This window comes from Poromitra crassiceps, assembly GCF_964638095.1.
Source record: "Poromitra crassiceps genome assembly, chromosome: 16".
Lineage (NCBI taxonomy): Eukaryota > Metazoa > Chordata > Actinopteri > Beryciformes > Melamphaidae > Poromitra > Poromitra crassiceps.
In genome coordinates this window covers 17,202,283-17,222,282 of record NC_139645.1, presented here as the reverse complement: position 1 = coordinate 17,222,282, position 20,000 = coordinate 17,202,283, and the positions used below count along the sequence as shown (strand labels likewise).

Genomic DNA, 20,000 nt, shown 5'->3' with positions numbered 1-20,000 from the left:
TACCTTTGCAATGTATGTATTTTTACATAATACTGTGTTGTTTTTCTCGGTTGAGTGAGCTGACTGATGTAGGTTATTGTGTGGCAATAAAGAACAATGTGCATCATATTATTATTCGTTTTTGAGTTTGTATAACACCCCACACGCCATAACATTGAGTTGTGTGAAATAATTGATAAAACAGACTAATCCAAATGCAGAGAAATACATAGCCGGAATTACTTCCTAAACATGGCTGCCAGGCATGCACTGTGTGCAGCGGAAGCGCTCTTTACAGGCAAACAAGGAAGTAACTTGGTGTGGGGATTCCTCCGAAAATGACATTTCACGTAACTATGGATTCATATTTAATCTCGTGGTGAGTATCCGAAGCACAACATGTATTTTGGTGCTATTAGATCTGTGTTTTTGGTTATTTTGAACGGGTGTACCATTGGCCTCCATTCTATGGCGATACTAACTTCACGACTGTAGCTCACATACTGCGCGGACAGTGACGGTAAAGGCACGGTGTACCTTGGTTATGTGCGGGGGTTATGGCAAATCAGCTAAACTCCCGAGAAAGTGGCGTATCCCTTTAATGCTTTTAGTTATTAATTTAAATACATATTGTACATCACTAACATTTCGTCCATCTCGTGACCCCATGTTTCTGTATCTGTCTGTATTGTACACGTTTGACTGTATTTAAGCCCTGGCCTTTGCAATGGCCGCAATGTAATCTGAACACAGAACAAACTTGAGTAATTGCAAATTCATACATCAACAATAGACACCTTGAAGATTATGTGTACCAAAAATCTTTGTCGTATCTGTATGTTAACATACTATAATAACTTTTGTTTGGGAGTTTTGAGGCATCAGCCATCCTCTTCTCCTGGTGCATCCAGGAAGTAAACAGCTCTGGTCATGTGACAATTCACACTAAACATGTGACACTGCACATATTTCATTGAGACCCCTTGTTATGTCAATATTGTCTGAAAATGCATTGATACATCGTTCAGTAACATTTTTAGAGCCTGATAACTGAGAAGCTGTTTTACGGGCAATATTGTGATGGGTGGGATTTCATCTCTTAGACCAACATTTGTTCCAAAAGGAATTGAGGTTAAATCCAGGGGTGTAGTGGTAATAAAATACAGAGGTGGGTAAACTATCCAAGGTGAGTAGTTTATGTAGCTTCTCCACTGTGGTAACACTTTACAATAAGGGTACATTAAAAGGGAGGACCTTTTAAAAGGTGCTTAAAAGTGAATTCATTTTTTTCTGTCCAATTTCAATTGGTGTTGAACTTGAGTTTGAATCATTCAAATGCATCGAATCATCTTATATATCTTATATCATATCATCTTAAATATATATATATATATATATATATACATACATATACATGTGTATATATATATATATATATATATATATATATATATATATATATATATATATATATATATATATATATATATGTGGATATTTCTATAGTATGTATATGGGGTGGGAGTTAATCAGTTATACTTCTTCTCACTCCTTTTCGAATATGTCTATATTTGTTACCCCTTCATCTTTATTTCATAATACTACTTTCAATCGACTTGTTAACATGTGTAATTTTGAAGGCCCTGTATATTGTCTCTGTTTTGTTTACATACATTTTCGAAATAAACATGACAAACAAACAATCTTGTGATGATATGGAGTTCTGTTGTCTGGACGAACAATAAACAGCAAATTGAAATCTCTCACAAAATGAAATCTGAAAGAAATCAGGGGATATTTATCTTTTATAATGTACTGCCGGAATAGACCCTTTTCGCGGGGGCCATTTTGGCCATTTTCGAAAAGACAGAATAAACACAGGTGCTCGACTTCCATGATTGGAATTTGGAAACCCTCATTAGTGTTTTGCTTGCACCTGTTTACGCTGCATTTTCGACACAAAATGGCCCCCGTGAGAAGGCTCTATACCCGTGCAGTGACCTGTGTGACTGGTGGTTGCGCAGCATCGCAAGTTCAGCCATTAGTCAAGTTATCCTTTATTTATCCCCTTGGGGAAATTCATCCTCTGCATTTGACCCATTCTCTACTAGGAGCCTTCCTAGAACTAGGAGCAGTGGGCAGCCACTGTGCAGCGCCCGGGGACCAACTCCAGTTCTTTTGCCAGTACCTTGGTCAGGGGCACTGACAGGAGTATATTAACCCTAACATACATGTCTTTCTTGTATGTTAGTCTACGCAGCCATCGCACATTTGGCCATTAATCATCGCTAATGAAAACAATCCGGCTCCGTTAGGTCACCTGCAGGAATGCTCGTTACACTTCCTGAACGATTCAGTCAGAACGCACGTAAAATGACATAGCTGTTGCCGAACACAATTTTGCTCACTCAATCACTCACAGACACTTCGCAGACGCATTCTTTTTTTTTTTATCCCATTTTTATCCCCCATTAGTGCTCATTTTAATTTATTTATCCTGGTTGCTGCTCCACCCTCTGCCGATCTGGGGAGAGCCGAAACTGGCTCCATGCTTCCTCCGAGACATGGGCAGTTAGCCAGCCGCTTCTTTTCACCTGACAGGGAAAAGCTTCACCGGTAGGATCTAGCACGTGGGAGGTTCACGCTATTCCAACCAATTCCCCTCCCTCTGAACAGGCGCCCTTAACGACCAGAGGAGGAACCACATTAGCAACCAGGATATTGCATGTTTTTGGTGAAGGGGGTTCCTATATGAAGGAAACCCCCCGGGCGGCACGGGGAGAACATGCAAACTCCACACAGAAAGGCCCTTTTTGACGACCCCGCCCGGGCGGTGGGCACTCGAGGACATGCGGACGGGCACGCATTCCTTCAGCATTCACAGTGTCCCAGGTGGGAATCGAACTCAGGACCTTCGAGCTGTGAGGCGACAGCGTTTGGCACTGCACCACCGTACCCCCTCAGGCGCATTCTTATGATAGGATTATGCAGTTCAATGCGATGAATAACGATATATTTAACTTGATGTTGCACGTTGAAAGATATTATTGATATTGGAATATCGTCTTATTATTGCATGATATATTCATGTTGTCCATATAGGCCGGCCCGTGTTGAACTGTGAATAACTGTTGTTGTGTTTCATGTGGGAGCAGTTCAGGACGGGCTGAGTGATGTGAGCATCAGGTGGTTATTTTTTGGCTTGTGAGGCTGAGGCTGTCACCATGCTCACGATTTAGAGGGACATCATCAAGTGTCCAATAAGCTCAGTGCTTCTCCTTTGTCCTTGTCCCTCCGCAGCAGCTCCAGGAATATGAATGACGCCGTTTCTATAAACAACACAGAGAAACGGCTCATTCTCAATATCCTCTTGTTTAGAATAAGGCCAATAAATGAGGGACGGGCATTTTTTTTTTTAGCAAAACATACTAGTATACTGAATACTGAATAACACTGACAGAAAGACATGCTGTGGAGGGACTGTGACGGTAAAGTCTGCCTGAAATTAACTCCCATTACTACTTCCTGGAAAACAGTAGGTTTCCTGGTGACCTCATGCTAGGCGTAAATATCTTATGTCTTTTGAATGATCCTTCACGACGTTTCGATCCCTTTGATCACATTATAAATGTATGTATAAATGTATACATCTTCATCTTCATCACATTTCTTCCACCAAGATGTGCAAGAACCAACGAGAAATATGGAATGTCACACGCAGATAAGCCAAGTTCCTCAGGAGGACGGCGTTTTGACACTGGGACAGGCCGATGAGGATGGCAGCAACAGATATGGAATGGGAGAAGAGCACAGTTGTCTCTTGTTGTGCTAGAAGTTTAAAGTGGCACGACCGATTTATGAATGACCCACAATTCGACATATAATCAAATAAGCACAAACTTGCATGTAAACGGGATTGAAATGTTTTGCCGTGTCATGTGACCATCTTCATCAGAATCATCATGGCTTCCTCTGATTATTGGCCAGAAAGTTATTATAGGGTGTATGTAACTCACTGATCCCACATGTTGAGCTGTGTTCACACCGAGATATTTATTTTTCTCTCTGTCGCTCGATTCAACCCTTTGGAATCGCTCTGTCGCTGTGTTTAAATCGCTCGTCAACAGGCACAAGAATTGACGGACATCTGGGGGCTATAACGTTAAGCAATGTCATGATGTTTGTCCACTACGAGCCACCGTAGTTGTTTACAAGCTAAGCCTATCAGCGTGCTCCTAACGTGAGCTCTATACCGGTAGTACAGACTTCACTTCATGTCAGCTGTCAGCCTGTCAATCAGCTGTCAATGCGGTTTGTTACCACACAATAAACAAGCGGTTTGTTCCAAGCCAGTGTGATCCTTGACTCACTCTCACACGGCAGCCAATCAGCGTTGAACAGCGAGCGACTGATGGCAGCGAAATTTTGCTCGAGTTGGGATATTTCATCTCGGGCGACGAGCGAATTTTCGCCCTATCGCTCTGTCTCTGTCGCTCCGACACCCAGTGATTTTTCTCCCGGGCGAATTAACGCTCAATTGCTCGTTTGCATTGACTTTGTATGTAAACTCGATGCCAGCGAAAAACTTTAATAGGTCGGTGTGAACGCACCTTTACACCCTCATCCAAGTTCCCTCGGTCTGTGGAATGTGGGCTGCCCGACTTCAGCTCCTGCAGTCCCTCAGGTTCTCACCAGGGGGCCATGCTGTCTTCTCATTAAGCAATATCACATGACATGAGAGGGGGTGCTGTTGTACTGAATAATATCAGGATGGCTGGTCATTATCAAGTAATGGTAATTTGTGTATTATGTCTCCGCCAACAAAATCTGTTCCCTCAGGATTCCACTACCAAGTGTTGCCGAGCAACAGGTAAACTGTTTCCCGACCGCAAGCTAGCTAAGCTAGCTACTTTGAGGTTAGCGCAGAAGATTTCAGTTTACTTTCTTCCCAATTTTCCACCTCGTCCGACCATTCATATTTAATTAAGTTCAAATGTGTCCATATTTGCGTTGTCGCTACTAGGTGTGAGTTTTGTGTGGATGCGTACTGGCAACTGTTAAGCATTTGTATTGTATGGTCTGCTAGAAGTGCTAAACTAGAAGTGCTAAACATGGACGTATTCAAGAGCTGGATAGAGATTGAAAATGGCTGCCCCTTCATTCGAACGTAAGCTGCTCACCAGTGCCTTTTTTCCCCTCTCCAATTGTACTTGGCCAATTACAATTCCAATGCACCGTCTGCTGATCTGGGGAGAGTCGTAGACTAGCACCATGCTTCCTCAGAGACATGCACAGTTGCCAGCTGCTCCTTTACACTTGACAGGGGGAGTTTCACCAGCAGGACGGAGCACGGGGGGGGGGGGGGATCACGCTATTCACACCAGTTCCCTTCCACCCCGACCAGGCACCCCGACCGACCAGAGGAGGCGCTAGTGCAGCCAGCGACCAGTACACATACCCCCCAATCCAGCTTCCCACCCTCAGGCACAGTCAATCGTGCCTGTATGGACGCCCGACCAAGCCGGTGGTAAGACGTGGATATGAACCTGTTCCCTTCCCGTCACGCATGACATGGTGTGTGGTGGTGATGCACTTTTTATAGAGGGTGTGCACTAGGGGTGTCAAAACTAATCGATTATAAGATGCATCACAATGGCCTTTCTGTGTGGAGTTTGCATGTTCTCCCCGTGCCTCCCGGGGGTCTCCTTCATATAGGAACCCCCTTCACCAAAACATGCAACATCCTGGTTGCTTATATGGTTCCTCCTCTGATCGTTAAGGGCGCCTGTTCAGAGGGAGGGGAACTGGTTGGAATAGCGTGAACCTCCCACGTGCTATGTCCTACCGGTGAAGCTTCCTCGGGCAGGTGAAAAGAAGCGGCTGACTTGACTGCCCATGTCTCGGAGGATGCATGGAATCAGTCTCGGCTCTCCCCAGATCGGCAGAGGATGGAGTAGCAACCAGGATTGAGTAATTCAAATGAGCACTAAAACGGGGGATAAAAATGGGATAAAAAATCGGGAAAAAAACATTTAAGAAAAAAAATAAATAAATAAAAATAAATAAAAATAAGATGCATCACGATGCGGACGTGCACGATTCTGCATCAATTCACAAATGTCAAAAATCGATTATTAAAAAAATAAAAATAAAAATAAAAATCGAATAAAATATAATGGAAGTACATGCAGTTGTTTATTTGGATCATAATACAATGCAATTCCAAATGCACTTTTATTTTAAAAGTAGCCACACAGTGAGAGGAGGCCAGTGAAGATTCACAGCCCTAGTGTGCACGTGATGTCACAGAGGTAGAAGTCACTGCGGGGTCACGCCCACTGAGTGGCATTGACCTTGAATGCAGTTAATAAGCCTAGAGATAACTGGCACCTGCTGCTCAGGGAGGAACCTGCTGCTCAGGGAGGAACCTGCTGCTCAGGGAGGAGCCTGCTGCTCAGGGAGGAACCTGCTGCTCAGGGAGGAGCCTGATGCTCAGGGAGGAACCTGCTGCTCAGGGAGGAGCCTGCTGCTCAGGGAGGAACCTGCTGCTCAGGGAGGAGCCTGCTGCTCAGGGAGGAGCCTGCTGCTCAGGGAGGAACCTGCTGCTCAGGGAGGAACCAGGGAGGAACCTGCTGCTCAGGGAGGAGCCTGCTGCTCAGGGAGGAACCTGCTGCTCAGGGAGGAACCTGCTGCTCAGGGAGGAACCTGCTGCTCAGGGAGGAACCTGCTGCTCAGGGAGGAACCTGCTGCTCAGGGAGGAACCTGCTGAATGTGTTGCCACTCAGTCCCGATTGAGGGGGCGGGTTCAAGTGGGAGAGTGATGTCTGTGCGTATCCTCTATTTCTCCTCACAAGAAGCGCTCCGGGCAGAGCTTTCTCCACACAAAACAAACACAACAAATCACGCTGTGCGAACGCAGCCCAATCAAGGTTACCAGAGCCTATTAGAACACCTCATGCCCGAGGTCACAGCTTTTACCGTGCCACCGGTGCGAGAGAGAGATTCACCCCGCTCTTGAGAGAGGGGAGCCGGGTCGCGCTCTCGTTTTGCCTGGTTGTCGGTGTCTGGAGGTCAGGAGGAAATGTACAGTGTGAGAGTTTAGGAACTGGATTACTAAACTACCTGAGGAGAAGTGACTTGTGGACGTTTTGTCAGCGCCTGCCTCGTGGTGAAAAGAAAATCGTTCAGGTTTGAGTGATAGGCTGGCCCTGCTGTCATGGTGTCCGTGGCTCGCTAAGAGCTGCCGGACCAGCGCTTTGAGCAGCAAGCCTGGAGCTGTTTTATTGAGCTTTTCTGATGGGAGATTGACGCCAAAGCCACGCCAAGGCCACGCAGTTTCATTTCGGCGTCCTTGGTAACAGGTGAGACCGTTCACGCCAGCCCCGCGCCGAAGCAACGCCGAAGCAACACCGAAGCGATCGTTCAGGATTCAGTCCTATTTTCAAGCCGTGACGCGTGAAGCTTGAAGCTGCCAGGCATTAAGTCAATGGGAGTTGTGGGCGGGTTCAAGGCACGCCGAGAAGGCGCTGAGAGGAAAAGAGAAGGCTTCTTGTGTGAACGGTTAGGCATCAGTTCAGCGTGTGCCTGCCTCAAGCTTCAGCTCTACTTACGTTCGGCGTCCTGTGTGAACAAGGGCTCAGACACCATGCATTTTCTGAGTTCTGAGGAAGATTAGAAACAGGCTATTTCAGGCCATCGTTTTAGGTTAATTAACAGCACTTTAATATGAGTACTTGCATGCATACATATTCAAACCCAGCATTCAGGTGTGCCTATTAATTAGCCTCCTCCAATTCCAAATCACCAATTGGCAATAAACTAAACATTGACCCTAATAGTGGATTTCCCCCTTTAATATTTCCTATTACAGGCAAGGCAAGCCAAGCATTTAGCATTCAGACTGGTTTACAAACGAGGTGGCATTTGCTGAGTTCACGGTGCAGCGACCACGTCCGATATCGAATTATGTATTTGATTTCATGGGATGAAATCAATAGCTAGCACATTTTTTTGCCAGTTCCATCCCTCCTATGCCCTGCATGAATCTTCATAACGCGGATTAAACAGTCTGATACCTCTGACTTCGATCTGCTCCGTGGCCACAGCTGGAGTAGTCAAGTCGAACGTGAGAGGGAAGCACTGAAGGGAAGCACTGAATTCTGTCTGCGGTGAAGAAAACGAACCGGTTGAAATGATGCCTTCATGTGCTCTTCGTAAACTGCCCCCTGCCGAGTTCACACGTCGTAATAAAGTGGTTTTGGTTGTATTGGAAATAATAACAAAATGGACCATAATAAAAGCAGCGGTATTTGTGGCTGGCGTTTTCTGTGAGAAATATGTTAATCGGTTAACGAAGAGGATTCATATGCACACTAGGCCTGAACTAGATCAAATTTATTCAAATAAGAAGCATACAATAACATGATTGTAATAATCATTGTTTTACACAAAAAGCAAAAAGGATATCATATAATAAAACATCACATTTACCGGCAAATGTCACCATTTTGGGCGAATCATTCATATTGTGCCTAATTTTATTTGCTTATTTATTTAAATTCTTCTATTCTATTCTATTCTATTCTATTCTATTCTATTCTATTCTATATTCTTGTTTATTTGCATACAATGCTGAGCTGAGCACATGTCTGCACTGTTTGTATATTTGAATGTAAAAATAATCCAACAGCCCCTGAAGGCGGCAGGAGAGAGCGGGGCTTGCGCGCAATCGCGATTGGCCAGCCAGCCCGCCCCGCGCTCGCGCTTCCCTCCATACGCGCGTGCCCGCCGATGTGTGCGGGCACGCGCACGAGGGGGGGCTGTGCTCTGCTCTGCTCTCTGACCCCAGTGGCAGCTCCGACTCACTGCACTCCACACAGACTGGCTCCCCCTCTGTCTCTCTCTCTCTCTCTCCCTGTGTGTGTCAGTGTCTCTCTCCCCTGCTCGGGGCTCTCTCTCTCTCTCTCCCTCCGTCTGTCTGGTTTCCACAGGAGCCAGCCGAGAGGTCCCCCCGGGTCGAAGGTTCCTGCCCTACCCGCCCAGACTGCCACCCCGGACGGCTTCCTCTCCGCATGGATCCGCGTCTCTCCGCCACCGCGTAGAGAGAGCAGAGGGCGACCCCGACACTCTTTATCGGCCAAAAAAACACCAAGGTACAGAGCTATTCAACCTTTCTGCTTCTGCTGCTTTGAAAACCGCAGGCATGGAAGAGAGAGGGAGAGGGAGAGGGAGAAGGGGAGAGAGGGAGGGGGGTGAGAACCCATGACACAAAGCCGTGTAGGTTAAGAGGTGGCTTGTCATTTTACGAGGAAGAGCCAGAGGTTGCTGGTTCTCTTGACACCGACCCACCTTTGGCTGTTTGTGTAGCCGGGCAGCAGATCGCAGAGTTCAGGGATCCACAGACCTTTTTTCCCCCCTTTGATTTTTTTTCTTGGTACAATATTGAAAGCAGCAGTGTTACATTACATTGTAACACTCAGCAGCAAGCGGCAGCAAGCAGACAGCGGCCACATCGTGCAATGCGTTCTATCAGATCAGATCAGATCAGATCAGAAGAGGTCAATTTATTACCATATTACTCTCTCATTCTCTTTGCTTTTCCCGACTCGTCTCTATATTCGCGAAGTTATATTGCGTGAATGTCGGCAGGACTAAAACAATGCGTGCAGCAGCGCAGAGGAGAGGAGGGAGAGAGAGAGAGAGAGAGAGCTCAGTCAGTGCGAAGCTAAAGCATGCATAATAAACTGCATGGCAGTGCAGAGCAGGCTAAAGCTACAGCTAGTCGCTGCTACTGTACTGGAGCCCAGGAGGTACAGTACAGTAGACAAGCCCCGGTGCTGCAGACTTGCACACGGCGGGGCCGGAGCAGGAGCACCCAGCCAGACCCAGAGCCACAGCCTCTCTCACAGGGCCTACGTTTGGCCAGCAAGGGCACGTTGGAAGCACCAGAAGCGTCCAAAGTGCAGCAGCAGATCACTTGTTCTGTTTTTTTTTTTTTTTTTACTTCTTCTTTTGCCCCGGTTGGAATTTAGTAGGGAAGTGTGTGTGCACACACATGGTTTATTTTTATTTTTATTTTTATTTTATTTTTTATTTTTTATTTTTTTATATATATATTTTAATTAGTTATTATAATTTTGTATTCATGTGGAGGAAGTGTTTGAAGGCCTTCTAGTTGTGTGTTGAGTCTCCTGGCTGCAGGCAGCAGCAGCAGCAGGGTTGACTGGAGTTGGAATAATGTGGCTTCCCCTCTGCAGTGTGTGGGTCTGATTCAGACAGGTCCAGGCTGTGTTCTGCAGGGCAAACCCACTCAAAAGCCACAATCAAACACCAGCATTTTTACCTGTCTGCAAAACCATGGGATAACGTTAGGTAGTAGGTCCAATCTCAAATTAAAATGTGTTACGTTTTACGTTTCTGCAAAAAAAAACTACAAAACGGTGGTTAATTTGAAAACCTTTGTTGTTTTATTTGCGTTTAACGTAAGGTGGCGTGACCTTACGTTAAACGCAAATGAAACAACTTTACAACTTTTGTTTTAGGCAAGTAAAACAGCTTGGTTACGGCTAGGTTATGGATTATGGTTTGGGTTTAGGTTAGGCTTAAATCAGAAAGGCGTTAAATGTGACTTACAGTTGAAATGTCGACTTTGAACATGCTGGGGATCGAACACGGCTCTCTGCACCCCGATCACAACAGCCCTCCTGAGTGACCCCCGTGCCATTCCAATAGCAGACTACAACGTTGATACATGCGTATTTAGAAATGTGATATGCAACATATTTCGGGTTCAGAAAGGTTAATTATACGTATCCGTGGATTGCAGGAATGTTCAATGCCAACATAGTGTAGATCAGTAAGCAGTACGAGACTGATGCACGTTGCATTAAAATAGGGTATTTTAAGGAAGCAGCCTTTTTATGAGCATCAGGTGAACTGTGGAGCGGCTGCCTTTAATCCCCCTCAGAAATTGTTAAATTGAGATGTGTGTGTGTGTGTGTGTGTGTGTGTGTGTGTGTGTGTGTGTGTGTGTGTGTGTGTGTGTGTGTGTGTGTGTGTGTGTTTGCGTGTGTGCGTGTGTCTTAGGGACGCACATTTTAATTAATTTCCTTGATCGATTAAATTGGTCATGTTAACGATCATCAAATCGTTTAATCATCATAAAAAAACAGCTTTTGACATTCAAAATAGAAAATGCAAAATGCGGTTGTGTTTTTTTACACCTGTCTTGAGGCGTTTACTCAACAAGTTAATCAACCAACCAAACTTCCTGCATTAGCTGTCATTGTGCTTGTGGACGTGCTGTATGTCAACATATTACAATACAATGTTTACACTGAATAATAGTGTTGTTTTTCTGGGTGTAATTCTCCCTGCTTGCTCGGCTTTCTTCTTCCTCTGTATAAAGCAGCGGTGAAAGTTAAATTTCACCCTCACGGTGTTAAATCATTTCAGCAAAAAATTAAATTAAAAACGGCACGTATCTTACATTGGTGATTAATATGTTTGATCGATCAAATTCAGCAATTAATCATCATCGTCATTAACATCCCTAGTGTGTGTGTGTGTGTGTGTGTGTGTGTGTGTGTGTGTGTGTGTGTGTGTGTGTGTGCGTGTGCGTGCACGTGCGTGCGTGCGTGTGTGTGTGTGTGCATGCGTGTGTGTGTGTGTGTGTGTGTGCACTGTGCAAGCGCGTGAGTGCGTGTGTGTGTGTGTGTGTGTATCAGAAAGTCTGGTATAAAAGGCAGTCTAGCCCACAGAGGCTACTTACTATCAGTCAGGCAGGTCAGACAGGAGGAAGCAGCCAGCCGGTGAGTAAGCGTCAAAGATACCACACACAGCCTGCTAGCCTCTTTCTCCTCTGTGTGTGTGCGTGTGTGTGTGTGCGCGTGCGTGCATGCGTGTGTGTGTGTGCGTGTGTGTGTATGCACGTGTGTGTGTGTGTAACCCCCAGGCTTTATTGGACTGTTATCATCAGGGTTCCCATGGGTTCTTGAAATCCTTGACAGGTTGTGGATTTGGGGGGGGGGGATCAAGGCATTGAACGTTTTTGAAAATAGCCATAGCGGTAAATAGTCATGGCCATGGGTCATTGAAAGTGCTTGAATTGATATATTTTTTGGCAAGAATAGAAATGTATATATATATTTTTACTTAACATGTACGTTAACACAGCACAGTTGAGATGTTCACACAGTCAAGCCTCTCTTGTTTAATTGTTGTCTGTGAGAATAGGAATTCTCAGTGTTGTGTAACTGTATTTAACGTTGATCCGTGTCACAAACTATGCCGTGTTGGTGGGTCCTTCAAATTTGGGGAAATTGGGCCGGGCAAGTCCTTGAATTTGATACTTAAAGGAACACTCCGCCCATTTTCAACCAGCTTTGTATCATTAGAACATCAGTAGTATATCAGAAAACTGTAAATTGTTTTGAAGTCTGTCATTTAATTTGACAGTTATTGAGTGTTAAAGTGTGGACCAGTGATGTCACTGGTCCACACTTTAACACTCAATAACTGTCAAATTAAATGACAGACTTCAAAACAGTTTACAGTTTTCTGATATACTACTGATGTTCTAATGATACAAAGCTGGTTGAAAATGGGCAGAGTGTTCCTTTAAGAAGGTGTGTGTTATGTAAAGACAGCAGGGCAGCTCAATAGGTGAGATTCATTAACGTAGCTTGGTTTCAGAATGAGAGCAGCAGGCCCGCAGAGCCAAACCTCTTTGTATTTCTGTGTGTTTCAGGGGGGATTGTCAGTGTAAAAGCCAGTCTGTTTTCTGTGGATGGTGTGTGTGAAGACTTTCTACACTTACTGAAATGCCTAGCTACATTTAAAACACTGTAGGGGTTAAATGTATTTACTGAAATGCCTAGCTACATTTAAAACACTGTAGGGGTTAAATGTATTTACTGAAATGCCTAGCTACATTTAAAACACTGTAGGGGTTAAATGTATTTACTGAAATGCCTAGCTACATTTAAAACACTGTAGGGGTTAAATCTATTTACTGAAATGCCTAGCTACATTTAAAACACTGTAGGGGTTAAATGTATTTACTGAAATGCCTAGCTACATTTAAAACACTGTAGGGGTTAAATGTATTTACTGAAATGCCTAGCTACATTTAAAACACTGTAGGGGTTAAATCTATTTACTGAAATGCCTAGCTACATTTAAAACACTGTAGGGGTTAAATATATTTACTGAAATGCCTAGCTACATTTAAAACACTGTAGGGGTTAAATCTATTTCCTGAAATGCCTAGCTACATTTAAAACACTGTAGGGGTTAAATCTATTTCCTGAAATGCCTAGCTACATTTAAAACACTGTAGGGGTTTAATCTGTTTACTGAAATGCCTAGCTACATTTAAAACACTGTAGGGGTTAAATCTGTTTACCGAAATGCCTAGCTACATTTAGAACACTGTAGGGGTTAAATCTATTTACTGAAATGCCTAGCTACATTTAAAACACTGTAGGGGTTAAATCTATTTCCTGAAATGCCTAGCAACATTTAAAACACTGTAGGGGTTAAATCTATTTCCTGAAATGCCTAGCTACATTTAACACATTGACTGCCAGCCGTTTTTTTTTTACTGTAGGTAGCTTCTGCCAGGCCTTTTTTTGAGGATTCTGGCTCATTTTACAAGAGCCGAGCATAATTTTCTGGTTGGACTTTGTGAACACAAAGTTCAGAAAAGTACTAATAGAATGTGTGCTTTCTCTGTCTAAAAGAGTTAGTTTGTAGAGTTAGTAGTTATGTAGATATTAGCCGTTGAGTACAGCATGGTTTCAGCGTCTGGAAATTTATTCAGAGATAAATGGCTTTTTGTGAAATTCGATAGAACAGTCACTTTAACCATTCATTTTTGGCATCAGTAAGACCGTCAGACATTCTAAACAATAGTTTTGAACAGTAATTTCCTCCATAACAGCAGGAAACACCCCTCTCATTCAAACTCCTCCCTCCGTGTGTCTTCTCCTCCTTCCTCCTGGCTCTACAGCGGGCGTGTCAGAAGCGCGTTGCTGCTGCCTGCCTGCCTGCCTGCGTGCCTGCCTGCCTGCTTGCCTGCGTGCGGACGCTCCTTGTGCGAGTCAAGATGGGCCGGGGAATGCGTGGGCGATGGGCAGATGTTGATTCTGGCCTTTCTGAGGTGTTTCAAAGTGTGTTTCACCTATAATCTATTTTGCAAATCGCTCTCCGCTCTCTGTGTGCTGCTGCCTGCGCGGCCGCTCTCGGGCAAGACAAGTCTGGATTACTGTAAAATCGCCTCGCCATTTCCTTGAATGGCTTGCTCCCGCGGCAGTTTTTTCTTTGATTTCGCTCGTCTGGGGGAGCACTGTCAACACTTAGTGGGTCGGTAAAATAGATTATACACATTCAATACCTCCAATAATTGTATAGGAGACGTAAAAGGGATTGATCAACGCCCCACCGTCAAAAAAAAAAAAACGATTTTTTTGACGTATCAATACGTCGCTGGCAGTCAACGGTTGGATTCTGCTTGACGTATCAATACGTCGTTGGCAGTCAACGTGTTAAAACACTGTAGGGGTTAAATCTATTTCCTGAAATGCCTAGCTACATTTAAAACACTGTAGGGGTTAAATCTATTTCCTGAAATGCCTAGCTACATTTAAAACACTGTATGGGTTAAATCTATTTCCTGAAATGCCTAGGTACATTTAAAACACTGTAGGGGTTAAATCTATTTACTGAAATGCCTAGCTACATTTAAAACACTGTAGGGGTTAAATCTATTTCCTGAAATGCCTAGCTATATTGAAATACCTGTAGGGGTTAAATCTATTTACTGAAATGCCTAGCTACATTTAAAACACTGTAGGGGTTAAATATATTTACTGAAATGCCTAGCTACATTTAAAACACTGTAGGGGTTAAATATATTTACTGAAATGCCTAGCTACATTTAAAACACTGTAGGGGTTTAATCTGTTTACTGAAATGCCTAGCTACATTTAAACACTGTAGGGGTTAAATCTATTTACTGAAATTCCTAGCTACATTTAAAACACTGTAGGGGTTACATCTATTTCCTGAAATGCCTAGCTACCGTAAATTCCGGACTATAAGGCGCACCGGTATATAAGCCGCAGCAGCAAAATTGACTGTTTTTTACATATATAAGCCGCACCGGACTATAAGCCGCGGGTGTTTTGATGTTTAAAGGCCGGCTTTACCGTGAATATATATGAATATATATTAATTCTTAAAAAATCTTAAATTTCGAATCCGTTGAAATTTTTGAAATTGCTTGTTCACAGCCAGAGAAAAAAAAAAATGAAAAAAAAAAAAAAAAAAAAAAAATGGGCCAGGTGACGCGTTTCGACGCGAAACGCGTCACCTGGCCCAATTTTTTTTTTTTTTTTCATTTTTTTTTTTTCATTTTTTTTTTTTCATTTTTTTTTTCTCTGGCTGTGAACAAGCAATTTCAAAAATTTCAACGGATTCGAAATTTAAGATTTTTTAAGAATTAATATATATTCATATATATTCACGGTAAAGCCGGCCTTTAATTACCATATGTAAGGGTTCGTGCACAGAGAGGAATGTCGGGAAAGAGATGGCTGTTTGGGGAAGCTCCCATTTATTAACATTTCAACAAAAGGTGCTGTCAACAATCAAACCAGGTACCGTAATCCTTGTCTTCATCTTTTAGGTGAAGGTGCAGCGTCAAAAACAGAGTCAGAGTCAAAGTCAAGTCACTAATCCTCGTCTTCCTCTTCTTCCTCCGTACTGAAACCAGCAAAGTCCTCAACTTCAGTGTCGGAAACGAACAGGTTCAGGGTGGCTTCGTCAACCACTCTCCTCTCTCCTTCGTTGTCACTCTCAAAACCAAGGAACTCCTCTTCGTCACTGTCGGTGTCGGAATCGAACAGCCTCTGAAGGCGCCCAGCTGTGCCGGCGTCATCATCACGCAGCAGTCCAGCATTTCGGAACCCGAATGGAGTTTGTGGTCTTGATGGCTGCTTTCACGGAATCTGTTATATGAGCCCTCATGCTGTCGAGAACGAGCAAAGCTTTTTTTTGGTGAAAGAATCCTCCAGGGCGCTTGACGTAGCACTCAGCCAGCCACTCCTTCATGACACTTTCCATCATCCACCCTTTCTTGTTGACTCTGAGGCATATCCCACTGGGAATTTTCTCTTTCGGCATCGTAATCCGCTTAAAAATCACCATTGGCGGCAGCTTTACTCCAGATGCAGAGCAGGCCAGAACACAAGTGAAATTCGTTCTCTCGTGCCCAGTGGTTCTCAATGTGATCGACGATTCACCTTTCTTGTTAACAGTCCGAGTGAGTGGCAGGTCGAACGTCAAAGGCACTTCATCCATATTTATGATCTGCTCCGGTTCGATGGAATATTCCTTGATCTTCCTTTGTGTGAATTCGCCGAAGTTTGTGATTTTCTCCTGGTAGTCGGGGGAGGGAGTTGTTGGCCGAGTGGCCGTTTGCTTACCGTAATTACCATATGTAAGGGGTCACGCACAGAGGGGATTGTCGGGAAAGAGATGGCTGTTTGAGGAAGCTCCCATTTACCGTATTACCGTAACATTTCAACAAAACAACATAACACAACACCACCTTTGTTTATTTTTACAGTGCACACAGTGTCCGCGGTGTGGTGTAAAGAGGGCAAGAGAGGAAATTAAAACAGAAGTGGATTTATAGTTAGAAAGAGTGCTAAAAAAGAGAGATTTTATTTGTATTTTTTTTTCTTTTCTGAAAAAATCCATAGATAAGCCGCACCGTTATATAAGCCGCAGGGCCAAAAAACGGGGAAAAAGCCGCGGCTTATAGTCCGGAATTTACGGTACATTTAAAACACTGTAGGGGTTAAATCTGTTTACTGAAATGCCTAGCTACATTTAAAACACTGTAGGGGTTAAATCTATTTACTGAAATGCCTAGCTACATTTAAAACATTGTAGGGGTTAAATCTATTTCCTGAAATGCCTAGCTACATTTAAAACACTGTAGGGGTTAAATCTATTTACTGAAATGCCTAGCTACATTTAAAACACTGTAGGGGTTAAATCTATTTACTGAAATTCCCAGCTACATTTAAAACACTGTAGGGTTTAAATCTATTTCCTGAAATGCCTAGCTACATTTAAAACACTGTAGGGGTTAAATCTGTTTACTGAAATGCCTAGCTACATTTCAAACACTGTAGTGGTTCAATCTATTTACTGAAATGCCTAGCTACATTTAAAACACTGTAGGGGTTAAATCTATTTCCTGAAATGCCTAGCTACATTTAAAACACTGTAGCGGTTAAATCTATTTACTGAAATGCCTAGCTACATTTAAAACACTGTAGGGGTTAAATATATTTACTGAAATTCCTAGCTACATTTAAAACACTGTAGGGGTTAAATCTATTTCTTGAAATGCCTAGCTACATTTAAAACACTGTAGGGGTTAAATCTGTTTACTGAAATCAATGCCTAGCTACATTTCAAACACTGTAGTGGTTAAATCTATTTACTGAAATGCCTAGCTACATTTAAAACACTGTAGGGGTTAAATGTATTTACTGAAATGCCTAGCTACATTTAAAACACTGTAGTGGTTAAATCTATTTACTGAAATGCCTAGCTACATTTAAAACACTGTAGGGGTTAAATGTATTTACTGAAATGCCTAGCTACATTTAAAACACTGTAGGGGTTAAATGTATTTACTGAAATGCCTAGCTACATTTAAAACACTGTAGTGGTTAAATCTATTTACTGAAATGCCTAGCTACATTTAAAACACTGTAGGGGTTAAATGTATTTACTGAAATGCCTAGCTACATTTAAAACACTGTAGGGGTTAAATCTATTTACTGAAATGCCTAGCTACATTTAAAACACTGTAGGGGTTAAATGTATTTACTGAAATGCCTAGCTACATTTAAAACACTGTAGGGGTTAAATATATTTACTGAAATTCCTAGCTACATTTAAAACACTGTAGGGGTTAAATCTATTTCTTGAAATGCCTAGCTACATTTAAAACACTGTAGGGGTTAAATCTGTTTACTGAAATCAATGCCTAGCTACATTTCAAACACTGTAGTGGTTAAATCTATTTACTGAAATGCCTAGCTACATTTAAAACACTGTAGGGGTTAAATGTATTTACTGAAATGCCTAGCTACATTTAAAACACTGTAGTGGTTAAATCTATTTACTGAAATGCCTAGCTACATTTAAAACACTGTAGGGGTTAAATGTATTTACTGAAATGCCTAGCTACATTTAAAACACTGTAGGGGTTAAATGTATTTACTGAAATGCCTAGCTACATTTAAAACACTGTAGTGGTTAAATCTATTTACTGAAATGCCTAGCTACATTTAAAACACTGTAGGGGTTAAATGTATTTACTGAAATGCCTAGCTACATTTAAAACACTGTAGGGGTTAAATCTATTTACTGAAATGCCTAGCTACATTTAAAACACTGTAGGGGTTAAATGTATTTACTGAAATGCCTAGCTACATTTAAAACACTGTAGGGGTTAAATCTATTTACTGAAATGCCTAGCTACATTTAAAACACTGTAAGGGTTAAATCTATTTACTGAAATGCCTAGCTATATTTAAAACACTGTAGGGGTTAAATCTGTTTACTGAAATGCCTAGCTACATTTAAAACACTGTAGGGGTTAAATCTATTTACTGAAATGCCTAGCTATATTTAAAACACTGTAGGGGTTAAATCTATTTACTGAAATGCCTAGCTACATTTAAAACACTGAAGGGGTTAAATCTGTAGCTTTTCTCTGGGGTTATTACATTTCAGCTGGCTAATAATAATGGCTTGAAGGCCAAGCCTGCAGTCATTTTTACACACATTGGTTTCCCTCCAACCGAATAGGTAGTGTCACGGACAGCAGTGCTGCCTTTAAAATCAAATGAGTGTGGATCACAGACTTCTAATTCTTGCTTTTAGTTAAATGTATACTTTTTCAGTCAAGTCTGGTCTAATGGTATCAGCTAAAATAAATCTGATAATTTGGCATACTTTCTGCCCTGCATGATGTTTAAAATTTTGTTTGATGAAGTATGTTTTGATTTACTTCTGCAGTGATTAGATAGATATATATAGATAGATAGATACAGAGCCGTGTAGATGGAAGAGTCCCGACATCTCCATTCACTCCAATGGACCAGTTTTTTACTCTCAAGAGTTCCAGGAAGTAAGGTCCTGGATTAAGCAGCACTGTCGAGTTGCAGCAAAATAGACAGTTTGTGTTGTACTCTGAAAGGGTTTTTCCTCCCCATGAATCAAATTGTACATTATCAGCTTTATTTTAGCATGCAAAAGTAGCGCGAGACCCATTCCTGGCTGTTCATTGGCTAATGAGTCTCGCATTTTGGTCCTCCGCTGACGTCACTCTCTCTCTAGAGGGCACTAGATAGATAGATAGATAGATAGATAGATAGATAGATAGATAGATAGATAGATAGATAGATATAGATATATATAGATAGATAGATAGATAGAGACACACTGTTGCATGTTGCTAATTAACACCCCCCCTCAAATCAAATTCTAGCACTGCAAAGCAATTCTGTTTTGCTGTCAGAAATCACACAAGGAAACTGTAATTACACAACATACAAAGTATATGAATATTGTAATGACTAATTATGAAAGGCAAAGTATTGATCACAGAGTTGATGTTTGTTTTGTCGGTGTGCTTTCCAGTCCTCCTAGCTCACCGAGCAGCAGCAGCCCAACCTGATTGTGTGTTTGGGTGCATTGTATTTTCTCAGCAGTTATGTTGATTTATGCGGTGAGGATTTTGATGTTGTTGTTCTGAAAAGCAGCAGCTGTGTGACTGTATTGTGTGTCTTTTGCCCTGTGTTGGGAGAGGGTTACCTTTACAACCTATTTCACTACAGATTACCGAATACATACATGCCCTACAATGTCATTTGGAACATATTCCATTAGATTACTCAAGTTTAAGTAACGCATTCTAAATAGTATTTGGA

At 42.5% G+C, this 20,000-nt stretch overlaps 1 protein-coding gene across 1 annotated transcript in view; it reads left to right on the top strand.

Annotated features, from left to right (window-relative positions):
* Positions 1-8,971: 8,971 nt before the first annotated feature.
* The window catches only part of LOC310791474 (metallophosphoesterase MPPED2), a gene marked incomplete at its 3' end in the record, with an annotated part of 139,694 nt that continues 128,665 nt past the window's right edge, over positions 8,972-20,000 (top strand). The window contains exon 1 of the mRNA XM_083653161.1: positions 8,972-9,131. The remainder of the gene's footprint in view (positions 9,132-20,000) is intronic.